Source organism: Arvicanthis niloticus, chromosome X, assembly GCF_011762505.2.
Source record: "Arvicanthis niloticus isolate mArvNil1 chromosome X, mArvNil1.pat.X, whole genome shotgun sequence".
NCBI classification, from domain to species: Eukaryota; Metazoa; Chordata; class Mammalia; order Rodentia; family Muridae; genus Arvicanthis; species Arvicanthis niloticus.
The window spans coordinates 88,197,147-88,210,526 of record NC_047679.1 but is presented as its reverse complement, the minus strand read 5'-3'; the positions used below and the strand labels follow the sequence as shown (position 1 = coordinate 88,210,526).

Sequence of the window (13,380 nt, the reverse complement as noted above, 5' to 3'; positions counted from 1 at the left end):
GAAGGCATTGTAGAAGAACCTGCCTATTCCTTAAAATGTGTTGGATTTTGCAGCAGAACATAGTGCAGCTGACTCAGCACCATTGGCTGTGTGTTTGATAGTGCTGTTCTGGCCTTAGATAGATGTAGCTTATATACAAAACGTACTCATCTGGACCCTTGGCAACTAGCCAGGACTGTGAAACATTGAAACCACAGGCCCAGGAAGGGATCCAACCTCTGATCTAAGCTTTATTTTTATTTGTGTTTTAACTATAATTAATGTTAATTGGGCATTCTGACCTCAGTTGCCCGTGAAACTCACAAAATGTCTCTAGAAAGGACAAATTTTGGAAGGCTTCAAGAATTCCCAGGTACCATATTTATTTCTCATTAAATGTCCTATATTAATGCCACCCAAATGAGATCACTTACTTTAGGTTGTTTGTAAATTTCTGTGAATTTACAGGCTGATTCTTATCAAAAGAGACCAATGTACAAAAGACCTATAATACCTATGAATGTTCTGTCCTGCTGCCAACATCACTTCTACTATGGAGGGAAAAATTTGTATAAAGCCTTACAGGATCAGTCAGTCACTAAAGAAGGAAAGAAGTTATGAAAGAGGTCACAGCTTAGGTAGACTAGTTCCAGGGGCTGCCTGGCAGGCAGGGCCATATTGTTGATTCAATAGCTTTCATCTTGTATCCCTGAATATTCATAACTTCCAGAACCAGCCTTTTCATCTCACTTCCTTACAATTTCCTTAGTTTCACCAACTGTGGTGAATTTGAGGCTGACAAGCCACTTCTTTTATTCCTGGATATGCCTTTTGCTGGGTAAAAAGAAATTAATTGCCCATATCTATCATAATAGAGGTGAACTGAACTCTATGTTTAGGAGGACCGGACAGCTTCATTTTGACTGGGACAGGGAAATTGAGGAAGTTGGCAATTTTGAAGAACAGAGTCACAGAGGCAGGTTTGGAATAACAGGGGAAACATGAATCTTTGGGAGATGGGTGAAATGAGTATAGGGGTGGGAAAATCACTTTAGATTCTGCCTTTTAAACCTTTTCCTTTGCTTTCCTTTCTGAGAAAGTCTTATCTTTTGCTTTCAGCAGGAGAATTAGATTGGAGTTTCATGTGCATTAAATTAGCCTTTTCAGACTGACTAAAAAGCTAAGCAGTGTGTGTGTGTGTGTGTGTGTGTGTGTCTGTCTGTGTACCACCGTTCCTATAGAGGAAATCATTCAAATTATTCATTAGCAAATTAAAAACTATCTGTATATTTGTCTTCTGCTTTTGTCCAATATTTGTGAAAAGCAAATCCTGTATTCATGCAAATCCGACAAATATGATAATGTTTATTCATTCAAGGATTCAGGAAAATTTAGCAATTGACTACTTGCTCATAAGATAAGGGTATGTGGTGGATAGAATTGGTCATATTAAAATTCCATGGAAGGGGCTAGATAAAGTATGCTTACTGTGTTCTCTTTCTTCTACCTAGATGGAAAGAACTCCAGCATTTGAATCTCCTCTTGAGAAAGCAACATGGAAGCTCATTACAGACCAAGATATTGTTCTGCCCGAGCAAGAAACTAGGATTGTTCCTACTAGGCTGCCTAATCTCCAGGGATAAATCAAGCCCAATCCCAGTGTATGGAGTCTTCTGAGAAGGAACATTGCCCATAGGTTTTGTTCATTACCAAGGTATTACCAAAACCAAACCAAAGGGAAACGAGAACCCACAAACTATTGAAATGCAAACTGAAATGAATGTAAACACCCAAAAAGGGTATACACCCGTCTCCAAGTTTAGTCATTCCAACGTAGTAGTATGGTCAACTTGGATGAAGAAAAGGAGGTTTTTATTTTCACAAAAGTAGGCACTAATTTGTTTTCCTTTTAATTTTATTTGAATTTCTAGAAGGTTGTCAGTGGGTATAACTGATAACTCAGATTAGATCCAGGGAAAAGGACAGCTAACTTCTAGTCTATGTCTATAATGCTATGATATTAGATGACTAGAGTACATAGAGAATGGAAAGAAAGAAAGGAGCCTAGCTGTGTTGTCTGGATAACTGAAGGCTAAAACGAAATTTCTCTTCTTACTGCTTATTGTTTAAATTCTTTCCAAAATTGTTATTGTCTTTTCTCTTATCTAAGTACAGAGAATCTAGACGGTATAATTGAATTGTCTTTGCTAGGTGAGAATCTTCCTGGGCCTCAGGGACATACACTGAACATAACAGAATAAATGTAAGGGACACTGTCAGGATAAAAGACAGAAGTCACAGAAGCAAGGGAGCAATTTCTTCGAAGTCTTATATTTCCCCTTTCCTTCTGACTGCTCTGCCTTCAGGCCCTTATCCATGTCCCCAAGAGGGATCCCTTTCAATATGTGTTGTGATTTTACAATTTTAGTTTTCAAGGTTGTATTTTCAAGAGGCTATTGGCAGTGGCTTGCCATAGTCACATGGACTAAAGCAGTAAGGCTTAAGACACAGCACAGGCATGTTCAAAATGGATAAGCAAGCTTTTCTTCTCTTTTATTATAAAAATAATCTCTTTATTAAAACCTAACCCAAACATGTAAGCCAGTAAAGAAGTTAATTCTTTTAGAACAACCCCTTTAAAAGGAAGAAATGCCTAAGGTATAATTTGATAACTTTGTCACTGTTTAATTTTTCCATAACTAACTTATCCCAAATCTGAGTTTGGAATCAAGAGCCAACCCCAGCAGTTCTTTTTCCTCCAGTGCTGAATCAAAGTGCCCTACATTGCTAGCTATCACAGCCTCAGGCGGTTGACTTACTATGTAGGAGGATGCAGATAGACTGATATTGACTTTACTTTCTTCTGATGAGTTTCTTATTCTTTGTCTGGATGTTCTAGGGAAGAAGGAGACACAAACATATCATCATCTCTTTGTAACCATTAAAAGCTGAGCTTTTAAGACTTTATTTCTAGAGTAAGAGATGACCCCAAGCAGTGTTTCTCTTTCAGAAGAGGTAACACAGCTCTTTACTATGAAAAGGAATGGAGGACTGGAGGCAAAAGACGGGGGTGTGTGTGGGGGGGACTAGTGCTAAGTAACCCATAGAGCACTGGGTATAGCCTTCTATAGATCAGGATCATCCCAGACATATGCCCATTCTGGGCTTCCCCATGTGTAGGCCTTCAAAAATAATTATAGTCTAACCCAGTATTACTCAACCCGTGGATCACAAACTCTTTGACAAGTCCAATGAACCTTTCACAGGGGTTGCCTAAGATGATTGGAAAACAGATATTTACATTATGGCTGATAACACTAGCAACATTACATTTATGAAGTAGCAAGAAAACTAATTTAATGGCTAGAGTCACCACAACATGAGGAACTGTATTAAAGGGTTATAGTATTAAGAAGGTTGACCTCCACTGGTTTGGCCAAAATATTTCATTGGAAAACAAGACCTAATGAGACTGCTCCTTTGCTGTCTGCTTGGCCCTGCCCCCTACTTCTTTTCTTTCTCTTTAGCTGTTCAGTATGTCAACCAAATTTACTTTTCTAGCCTGTTTTCTTTCTCATCACATCTTACTTTCCTTGATGTAATCAAAAGGGAGTTCCTAGGTAAAGCTGTTCCACTCATCTTGGTTTCTTTTGTATTGATGCCTTCACCATTAACCGAAACTAAGCTTTCTTCTATTTGCCTTGGTATTTATTTATACAAGAAGAAACACATTCCCATTCCCATTTGATTGACTTAGTGAGGTATATAGTCTGATTCCTATATTCAATTGATTATCACACTGTTGCTTGATGGCACAGTGGGTGGAACTGGTAGGGACGTAAATGATTTTTTTTTCAAAGCATTTTTTTGGCTTGTTTGTTTTGTTTTGTGATGGTGGTGGGTTTTTTTCCTTTTAGATTTTTCTTTTTATTTATTTTTCTCTCACATATTATACCCTGACTGCAGTTTCCCCTCCTTTCTCTCCATCCAGTCTCTCCCTCCCCAACCTCCTCTTTTCCCTGGGTCTATCATTCCAACTTTGTCTCCTCTCAGAAAAGTACAATTCTTCCAGGGCCATCAACCAAGTGCAAAATAACAAACTATAATGAAACCAGGCCCATATTCTCACATCAAAGCTGGATGAGCCAATCCAGTAGCAGAAGGGTCCCAAAGGCAAGCAAAAGAATCAGAGACAACCCCCAACCCCACTATTAGGAATTGTACAAAAGACTGAGCTACACGACCATAACATATATGCAGAGGCCTTGGTCAGACCCATACAAGCTCCCTGATCTCTGTGAGCCCACTTGAGTCCCAGTCAGTTACACTGTTTTTAAGTGGCTTATATTTCCTGTATGAGACAAAATATTCAGAAAACTAATGATTTTCCAGTAGAGATTTGGGTTAGTTTTATTCTAATCATTTTATCCTCTTATTTTCTGTTGATTTGTCTCTTTTGATAACGGATTACTGCAAAAAGAAAGCAAAATGTTAATGAAGAACAAGTTAACTTTGATTTGAAGTTTTACTGTACATTGTAAACATGTCTTACTACAATGATCATCCATTGGGGATTATATAGATTTGTTTTTCTTTTGTTCCTTTATAGATCACAATAACAGCATATGTTTCTTGTATAAAATGAAGAAAACATAGAAAGCCACAAGTGAAGTTAGAATTGTTCAAAATCACATTTATTTTGTGATTCCTATTTGGGATGGCATAATAGATTATGACATAATAGATTATGACATGTTACTATATCAGCTGATTCTTAGTTTTATTCTAATAATTTTATCTTCTAAGCTGTTTTGCTTTTATTTTCTTGTCAACAGTGTTTCTAATATTTTGATGCTACAAGTTGATTCTTGTATATTTTCGGCAGATTTCAGTGATCCATTTGTTCTTTATCTCACTTGGCATAGCAGAGTAGGAGATAACTGATGACTACCTCTTCAAAGCTCTATAACTTGACTACATGAAGTTACTCCATCAAAATGTATTAGTCTAAGGACTCCCATGACTGCCTTGTCTTACACTTACTATTATTATACAAATAACTTGATTAGTGTGAATCTTGTCTCATCATATCAATCGGATTGTCCTCAATCCAAATGAAATCAGCTGGCAAGGAGTATGAAGTGGCAAAGAGCCAAGCAGCAATCCAGGATGCTCACATCTATGTGATAACCAGGCAATAGAATATAACTTAAACCCTCAGTTGAATCAAGTCAGTATTAATTAGCTGAAAGAGCACAATGTTTCAACCATTTATGTTAACTTCTTTAGGCAACCCTGGGTGGTCTAATTAAGAATATTTACCACCTGGTTGATTGTTAGATTATTAAATAATGGATTCTGGCATGGATGTAGCTTAGTTGGTAGAGTGCTCACCTAGCATGCACATAGCCCTAGCGAGGTCCAACCTCCTGTACTCCAGTCAGGTACATGACTATAATCCTAGCCCTAAGAAGATGGAGGTAAGAATCAGAAGCTCAAGGTCACCATCATCTACTTAGTTAGAGACCAGCTTGTGTGATACATGAAGGTTTATTTAAAAAATAGAAATGAAGTAATAGAGTCTGCACAATAAAATTCCTTGTCTTTCTGTCTTATGTTTTCTTGCCAGGTCAAGATAGTTTATAGATATAGCACAGGCATAGATATAAACTACCTTTTATAAAACATTTATGTCAGTTAATTATACTTTGTTTGGTTTTCTCCTGGAATGGTTTGTAGACACCCTGACATCTTCCTTATTTTTCAGTTTGAATTTGCTATAACCTAACCAATAATGAATTGCATTCAAAAGAAAACCTAGAGCGGAAGTAATCACTAATCTGTATACTCACTTTGGCTTCCTATAAATTAGACTGGCTAGAAATGTCCCTAAGTGTTTTCAAAAGTGATTAATCCTAATTAAATTGTATATATGATCAGACTTGGTAGAGCCTTTGGAGGTGTCAAGTCCATCATACTACAGAGGTAATGAATGGAGTTCAGGAAGAAGAAGCCATCTCCCTGAATTCACCATTTAGTTAGCAGGTAATCAGCCATTTTTACCAAAATGAAGCTATTATAATTTATCTAGGACAACCACTAATATTCTAGGCTACTTGATAGAGGTCCTAAGGATATATTTCTCACTTTATATGTAGACATGAGTTTGACAGTAATAATTTAGCTTGGGATGGTGTAACTGTTGATACCATCACAAGTCAGCAAGAAAGAAAAGATCAAGAAGTCCTTGGAAATAAATCAAATTGCCTTTAACATACACATGGAATCTCATGCACGACCATACAATTACTAAGCTGATGTGACATAAATGGATGCAAAATAAATCTCCAGTTCTGCCTCATCCTGTGGGTTCACTTACAGGTTATGGTACATGGTTTATGTCTGACAGAATTAGAATCTCAGAAATTCCTGAGGTTATGGCTGGACATCAGCAGATGACAAGAACAGTTTCAATGTGTCTATCATAGAAATGAAGGCTTCAGTTTTGAATGAGGGAAGACAGAGGAAAACTAAGCCTTCATGCTTTAAAGTAAGATTAAAACCTGAATTATGATTACTACTTGTAAACAGCACATTTTATCCATCAGAGCCATTAAAGAGACTGAGTTGTGGCTACAGTCCTGTACCCGGTAAGTTCATGTTGCCAATAGAGAGGCTTTGCTCCTGTGCTCACTGACGCCAGCAGCTGCGGAGGTGATTGGGCCTAGATTGGGAACTAGCCTCAGATGAACTCTTCATGACCACGTTTCCCAGGATTATAAATCAAAGGAAAAGCAATTGTTCTAAGTCACATTGGCAATAAAAAGAAACAACTTAGAGAACTGCCTGTTGGAACTTGTTTCTTTATCAGTGACAGTATTTTAATTTAGTCTTTGGTGTGGTTTAGAATCAAGAGCGCCTTGTTCTTTTAGGCATCTCTTGATCTAGGAGCCATCTAGCCACAGAGTAAGAATGTTTTCTAATATGTAGAACCTCTTCGATCAGATTTGGATTGGTTTAGTCACTTGCTTCGAGGACAACCATTTGTGTGAATCATTTCCATTTATGCCTATAATTTGAAAGTGCAGCACTACTTTAATGATTTTTCAGGGATAGTGCTCTAAAAGCATGTTACAAGATGGTTGTGAGCCTGCAGGGAGTTTCCCTTCTCTGTATTTCAGCGTATTTTGGGGGGAGGGGCTAGAGTGCCGATCTTATAATTCTTCTACTTTAAAAACTTCAGTGTGTTTTTTTTTTTTTTTTTTTTTTTTTTTTTTTGCTTTGGTTGATTCCTTGGATTTCATTTAGCTTTCCTTAGCCTGCCTTCCAAGTTTTTGCTCTAGCCCAGACCTATTGCTTCCTCTAACCTGGTCCTGTATTTGATTTTATGCCTTTGTTCGTGCTGTTCCTTCTACCTAAAAGTTATTCTCTGTCTCCTTGCCTCCACTTGTCCAAATTCTATGCATCCTTCAAAAAATTCTTTTTAAATATCACTTCCTCTAGCAAGCTCTTTTTATTTCTTCTAAACATGTATTCTTATTTCTGAAGTTCTATAATAATTTTATCTGTACTTCTTTAGTGGTTATGACCTATTAACTTCTTGTATAAGTGTTTGAACAATTGTCATCTTGTATTCTACTTTGATTTAGAGAAACAAATACATGTTGACCACTTCTTGAGGGCTAGAACTATGTTTGATTCCTCGTTGTATTTCATATAATGCCTGCTATATTTAAGAGGCACTCAGTGTGTATTTGACTGAAATAAATGGATCCTTCTGTGTGTCTCCATATATGTCTATTCTCTGTGAAGTTTTCCCTTTTAACTTAATATTTTCTTGTATTTCCATCCACATGTCTATATTGCCTCCCTTTCACCATCATTAGCTATGTATACAAAACTTCATGCATATTATTTAAAAGCAAACTCTATTGTATATGTTGCATTTATTGGAAGTTAAATTTTCAAAGCAGGGTATTTTTTCATATTCTCCACATAAAATTCAAAATAGCCAAATTAGGTTACATATTTATTATGTTGCAATTTGTTACCTGTTTTTTTCCTGATGACTGCTTGATAGTGAAACATTTATCATTCATGTACTGAAAAGAATATGTTCATTGGTTAGCATAACTCAGTTTGTTTTTATTTGTTCGCAGAAGAATCTGTGTCAAATTATAAAATCTAGGGTTATAAATAGTAAGAACCTCCTAATAGTCAAGACCTGTTCAAAACTGATTTTTTTTGAGCTTTAGAGATAGAGCTTTTTCTTCTCTATCAGGATGTATTCAAACAGAAGATAAACAATAAAGTGGTGAGAAAGACAATATATCAAGTATTATGTGAGTGTATCTTTCTACTGAGAAATCTTGCACACCTTTCTAGAATAATGAAAACAGTATTCAAATATTAAAATCCCACCAAATCAGTTTAGTTCAGACAAATAAGAAGAAGAAGAAGAAGAAGAAGAAGAAGAAGAAGAAGAAGAAGAAGAGGAGGAGGAGGAGGAGGAGGAGGAGGAGGAGGAGGAGGAGGAGGAGGAGGAGGAGGAGGAATAGGAAGGGGAGGAGGAGGAAGAGGGGGAGGGGAGGGGGAGGGGGGGGAGGAGGAGGAGGGGAGGAGGCAGAGAGGATGAGTAAAGATTGTATGAAATAGTAATAGAAACTTCAGACATATCTTCTGACAAAATATTTTATTTAGTCACTAAATTTCACCCTGAGTTTCTTATCAGCCAAAGAAATAAGTGAGAAAATGGAACTCCTTCTCAAGTGAGTTGTGTAGTTTCCTACTGAAACTCCTGAACCTGAAGAGACCACCTCCAGTGGAGGAATGGAGACACCAACACACTTTCAAAATTCTTTTACCTAAAATTTTCTGTTTAAAAGAAATGCAGGGACAAAAGTGGAGCAGAGACTAAAGGAATGGTCAGCCAGTGACTGGCCCAACTTGGGATCTATCCCATGGGCGGGCACCAATCACTGACACTCTTACTGATGCTATGTTGTGCTTGTAGACAGGAGCCTATTGTGGCTGTCCTCTGAGAGACTCTACTGACAGCTGACTGAGACAGATGCAGATACATACAGCCAAGCATTGGGTGGAGGGGAGGTTGGGGATCCCTATGGAAAAGTCAAGGGAAAGATTGAAGGAACTAAAGGGGATGCCAACCCCATAGGAAGTGTCAACTAATCTGGACCCCTGGGAGCTCCCAGAGACTAATCCACCAATCAAAGAGCACATATAAGCTGGTCTGAAGCCCTAAGAACATATGTAGCGGAGGACTGCCTTGCTTGTTTGGCTTCAGTGGGAGAGGATGTGACTAATCTAATAAAGACTTGATGCCTCAGGGAAGGGGGAAGTAGGGTGGGTACCCTCTCAGGTGCAAAAGGGAAGGAGGATGGGGTGAAGAACTCTGGGAGGGTGGACTGGGAGGAGCAACATTTGGGGTGTAAATAAATTTAAAAAAAAACCAAAAAAGTCAAATCAATTCAAACTCAAAATAAACAAATAAATAAAATAAGTGGGAAGACACAACTCCTTCCCCAGTAAGCTTAGTTTCCTGCTGAGTAAAGTGATGAATGGATGAATGTGTGCTTCTCTGTGCAGACAGATCTTTTACCTGCTGAGTAATTTAAGGTGGAATTGGTCATGTGACTCTATTTAATTGATACTTTCGTCATGAAAGTGTAGTTTTACAAAATTAATAGACATTTTTTTTACTCTTTAATCCTTTTTTACACTCCAGTCTTCATCCCCCTCCTGGCCTGCCTCCTGACAACTGACTACCTATTCCGTACCTCCCCCTACTCCAAGAGGATGTCTCCACCCTCCCACCCCAACAAACCTCCTCACTCCCTGGGGCCTCAAGTCTCTTGAGGGTTAGGTACAGCTTCTCTCACTGAGGTCAGACTAGGCAGTCTTCTGCTGTATATGTGTCAGGGACCTCATAATAGCTAATGCATGCTGCCTGGTTGGTGGCTCAGTGTCTGAGAGATCTCGGAGTTCCAGGTTAGTTGAGACTGCTGGTCTTCCCATAGGGTCACTTTCCTCCTCAACATCTTCCAGCTTTTCCCTAATTCAATCACATGGATCCACAGCTTCTCTTTCAGCTGCTTGTTGGGCCCCTTGGATGGAGGGCAGTCATGCTAAGCTCCTGTTTGTAAGCACAACATAGCATCACTAATACTGTCAGGCCTTGGGGCCTCCCCTTGAGCTGGATTTCAATTTGGGCCGGTCACTAGACCTCCTTTCCCTCAGGCTCCTCTCCATTTTGTCCCTGCAGTTCCCCTAGATAGAAACAATTCTGGGTCTGAGTTTTTGACTGTGAAATGGCAAGCCAATTCCTCCACTTGATGTCCTGTCTTTCTGCTGGAGGTGGACTCTACAAGTTCCCTCTCCCCACTGTAGAGCACTTCATCCAAGGTCCCTCCCTTTAAGTCCTGAGAGTTTCTCATCTCCCAGGTCTCTGGTATATTCTAGAGGATCCCCCTACCTCCTACTTCAGGAAATTGCCTATTTCCATTCTTTCTGTTGTCCCTCAGGGCTTCAGTCCTGTTCCCCCACCCCATACCTGATCATGTTCCTACTTCCCCTCCTTCTCCCCTCTTCCACCCAAGTCCCTCCCTCCCTCTGCTCCCACCTCACCGTGATTGCTTTCTTCTCCCTCCCAAGTGGGATTGAGGCATCCTCACTTGGGCCCTTTGGCTTGTTAACCTTCTTGAGTTCTGTCGATTGTCTCCTGGGTATTCTGTACTTTTTTGGCTAATATCCACTTGTTAGTGAGTACATACCACACATGTCCTTTTGGGTCTGAGTTACTTCACTCAGGATGATATTTTCTAGTTCCATCTATTTGCCTGCAAAACTCATGATGTCCTCGCTTTTAATAGCTGAGAAGTACTCTACTGTGTAAATGTACTACATTTTCTGTATCTATATTTCCATTGAGGGACATCTGGATTGTTTCCAGCTTCTGGCTATCATAAATAAGGCTGCTATAAACATAGTAGAGCATTTGCCCTTGTGGCATCGTGGAGCATCTTTTGGGTATATGCCCAAGAGTGGTACAGCTGGGTAGATTTATTTTCTGAGGAACCTCCAGATTGATTTCTAGAGTGGTTGTACCAATTTGCAATCTCCACATTCTTGCCAGCATGTGCGTAGACATAATTTTGAATGGGAAATCTATTTCCTCTTCAAAAAGACAGAAAGGAGTATAGAAATTACATGTTAAATCAGTATGAATCTTCTCTTCATCACCCTCCAAGAAGCAAAATTATTTAGGTTTAGATAAATCACTTTCTATTTATCTATAATAGTATTATCTGATTTAAGGGAATCTAGAATAGCCAGTTCACATGACCTCTATCTACTTGCAAGCATCTTCTATATCAAGTTATCCTTTAGGAGACAAACTTGCAGTCAAATTCTGTGCAGGTTATCTCAAGGAGCACCGAGATTAAGAGTCAAGTATTTGTTATCTCTGTCAATTACTTGTTGGCAAAAAAAAAAAAAAAACAATAAAATGCGTATGTTGATTTTTACATCTTAGGACCATAGAGCAATCCCATAGAGTTTCCATGAGGACGGATGAAGAGAAAATTGATTCCAAAGCATTATGGGAGAAGTTACAATTTTTAACCAAATGTCAGAGATGAGGAATAGTGCTATTGCCACCAGACTGCTAAGGCCCCAGGGAGGGCTTTGGTGCTTAGCTACTGGGAAAAGCTAATTTGTCAGGTCTGTTATGAAATGTCATTGCATATCTACAGGGCCAAGGCACACAACCTAAGAGAAAGATGATCTTATGAAATTATTGAAACTTTTATGAGTTGAGGATTTCTATGACTAGTGTAAGAGCATCTAGTAATTGAAAATAATTCAAAAAATGTATTAATAATAAGCCATACTATACTTAATAGTTCACCAAAGCTACAATTTTTTTCATGCTTTGTTTTGTTTAAGACAGGGTTTCTCTGTGTAACAGTCCTGGCTGTCCTGGAACTCACTATGTAGACCAGGCTGGCCTTAAACTCACAGAAATCTTGCCTCCGCCTCATGAGTGCTGGGATTAAAGGCATGTATCATCACTGCCAACATTTCTTGCTTAAAAAAAAAAAATAACCTCCAATCCCACAGGTTTCAGGTGCTTCTTCCTTTAATATACTACCACTCCACAATCTATCCTAGACATCCACATATATATCTCACTTTTCTCAATATTCTCCTTTCCCTGAAAACTTTGTTTTATGTCATTGTCATAGATTGTAATGTAAGCCCTTCTCCTTTCCCCCTTCCCTCTCATGTACTCTTGTTGCTACTTCTGTATTCTATAACACTATATATTATTCTTCTCTATTGGTGGCAATTCTGGTTAACAAACAAACAATTATATTGAAAGCACTGAAAGGATGTAAGGATAACACCTACATTTTCTCATTTGTGATTCTAAAATGTGAGCTGTTGAGTAAAATAAATACAGCTTCTTTATAAACTAGAAAAAGTAAACAAGTGTATGTCTCCAAATTTCTTGGTGTCTTCCCAGACTAACAATCACTTCAGTGCTTACCAGAAGTTTTTTATTCCATGTAGTTTATGGGCATTGAAACCAGTTAAGGTACACTCTGATTCTAGGTATGATGAGTAGTAGTTGGCATAAACACAGCAATGATAATAACTCAGTGACTCATAGCAATATTGGGACAATGTATCAACTGTTTGGCAATGGCTCTGCATGTATTAAGAAATCAGGTCAAGCACAATAGCTGATGACAATGATAGACATCATTGTTATGTACCCAAATGTCCATTGACTCCCGCTAATATTATTTTGTATCTGTTCCTTGTTCCTTTTTAAGGTTTCAATAAATATGTTTGTAGAATTTCAACACAGGGAGTATCTTACATGTCTGTGGCTTCATAATTTTAATTTCATAGACTAGGGGAATAATTATCAAGAAGTAACTTCTCTGATTTTGCTCAGCTGGTAATTGGCAAGACTTAGATTAGAATTTCATTTCCCCCTGTTTCAGGTACATAGTAGCTATTAAATTCAAAATCTGTCAGCAGGGAAGCCATTATTGAAACCATACTATGTCCTTAATTCTGTAATGTCTACAATTAATAGTATCACTCCTTTTCATTATGAAGCCAATAAATTATTGATGATTAATTGCATCTTGTGTATAGCACTGTCATTTTTTATTGATTATTTTCTTAATTTACATTTCAAATGCTGTCCTTTCTAACCTCTCCTGTGATGCTGCATAGTCTCTCTTTGTCTTTAGTGTCAATTTTGGGGCAAACTCAGTTGGCTAGTTATATCACATCAGTAGAGGAAGAACCATACATTTTCATTTAGTCTATGGTTTAAGAATTTCCTTACTTATACTTTCTAAATAG

The 13,380-nt window shown here is 38.2% G+C and overlaps 1 protein-coding gene across 1 annotated transcript in view; it reads left to right on the top strand.

Annotated features, from left to right (window-relative positions):
* The window catches only part of Gucy2f (guanylate cyclase 2F, retinal), a 97,834-nt gene extending 89,526 nt beyond the window's left edge, over positions 1 to 8,308 (top strand). The window contains exon 20 of the mRNA XM_034485650.2: positions 1,491 to 8,308. The gene's annotated coding sequence lies outside the window, so the exon portion shown is untranslated. The remainder of the gene's footprint in view (positions 1 to 1,490) is intronic.
* Positions 8,309 to 13,380: the final 5,072 nt, after the last annotated feature.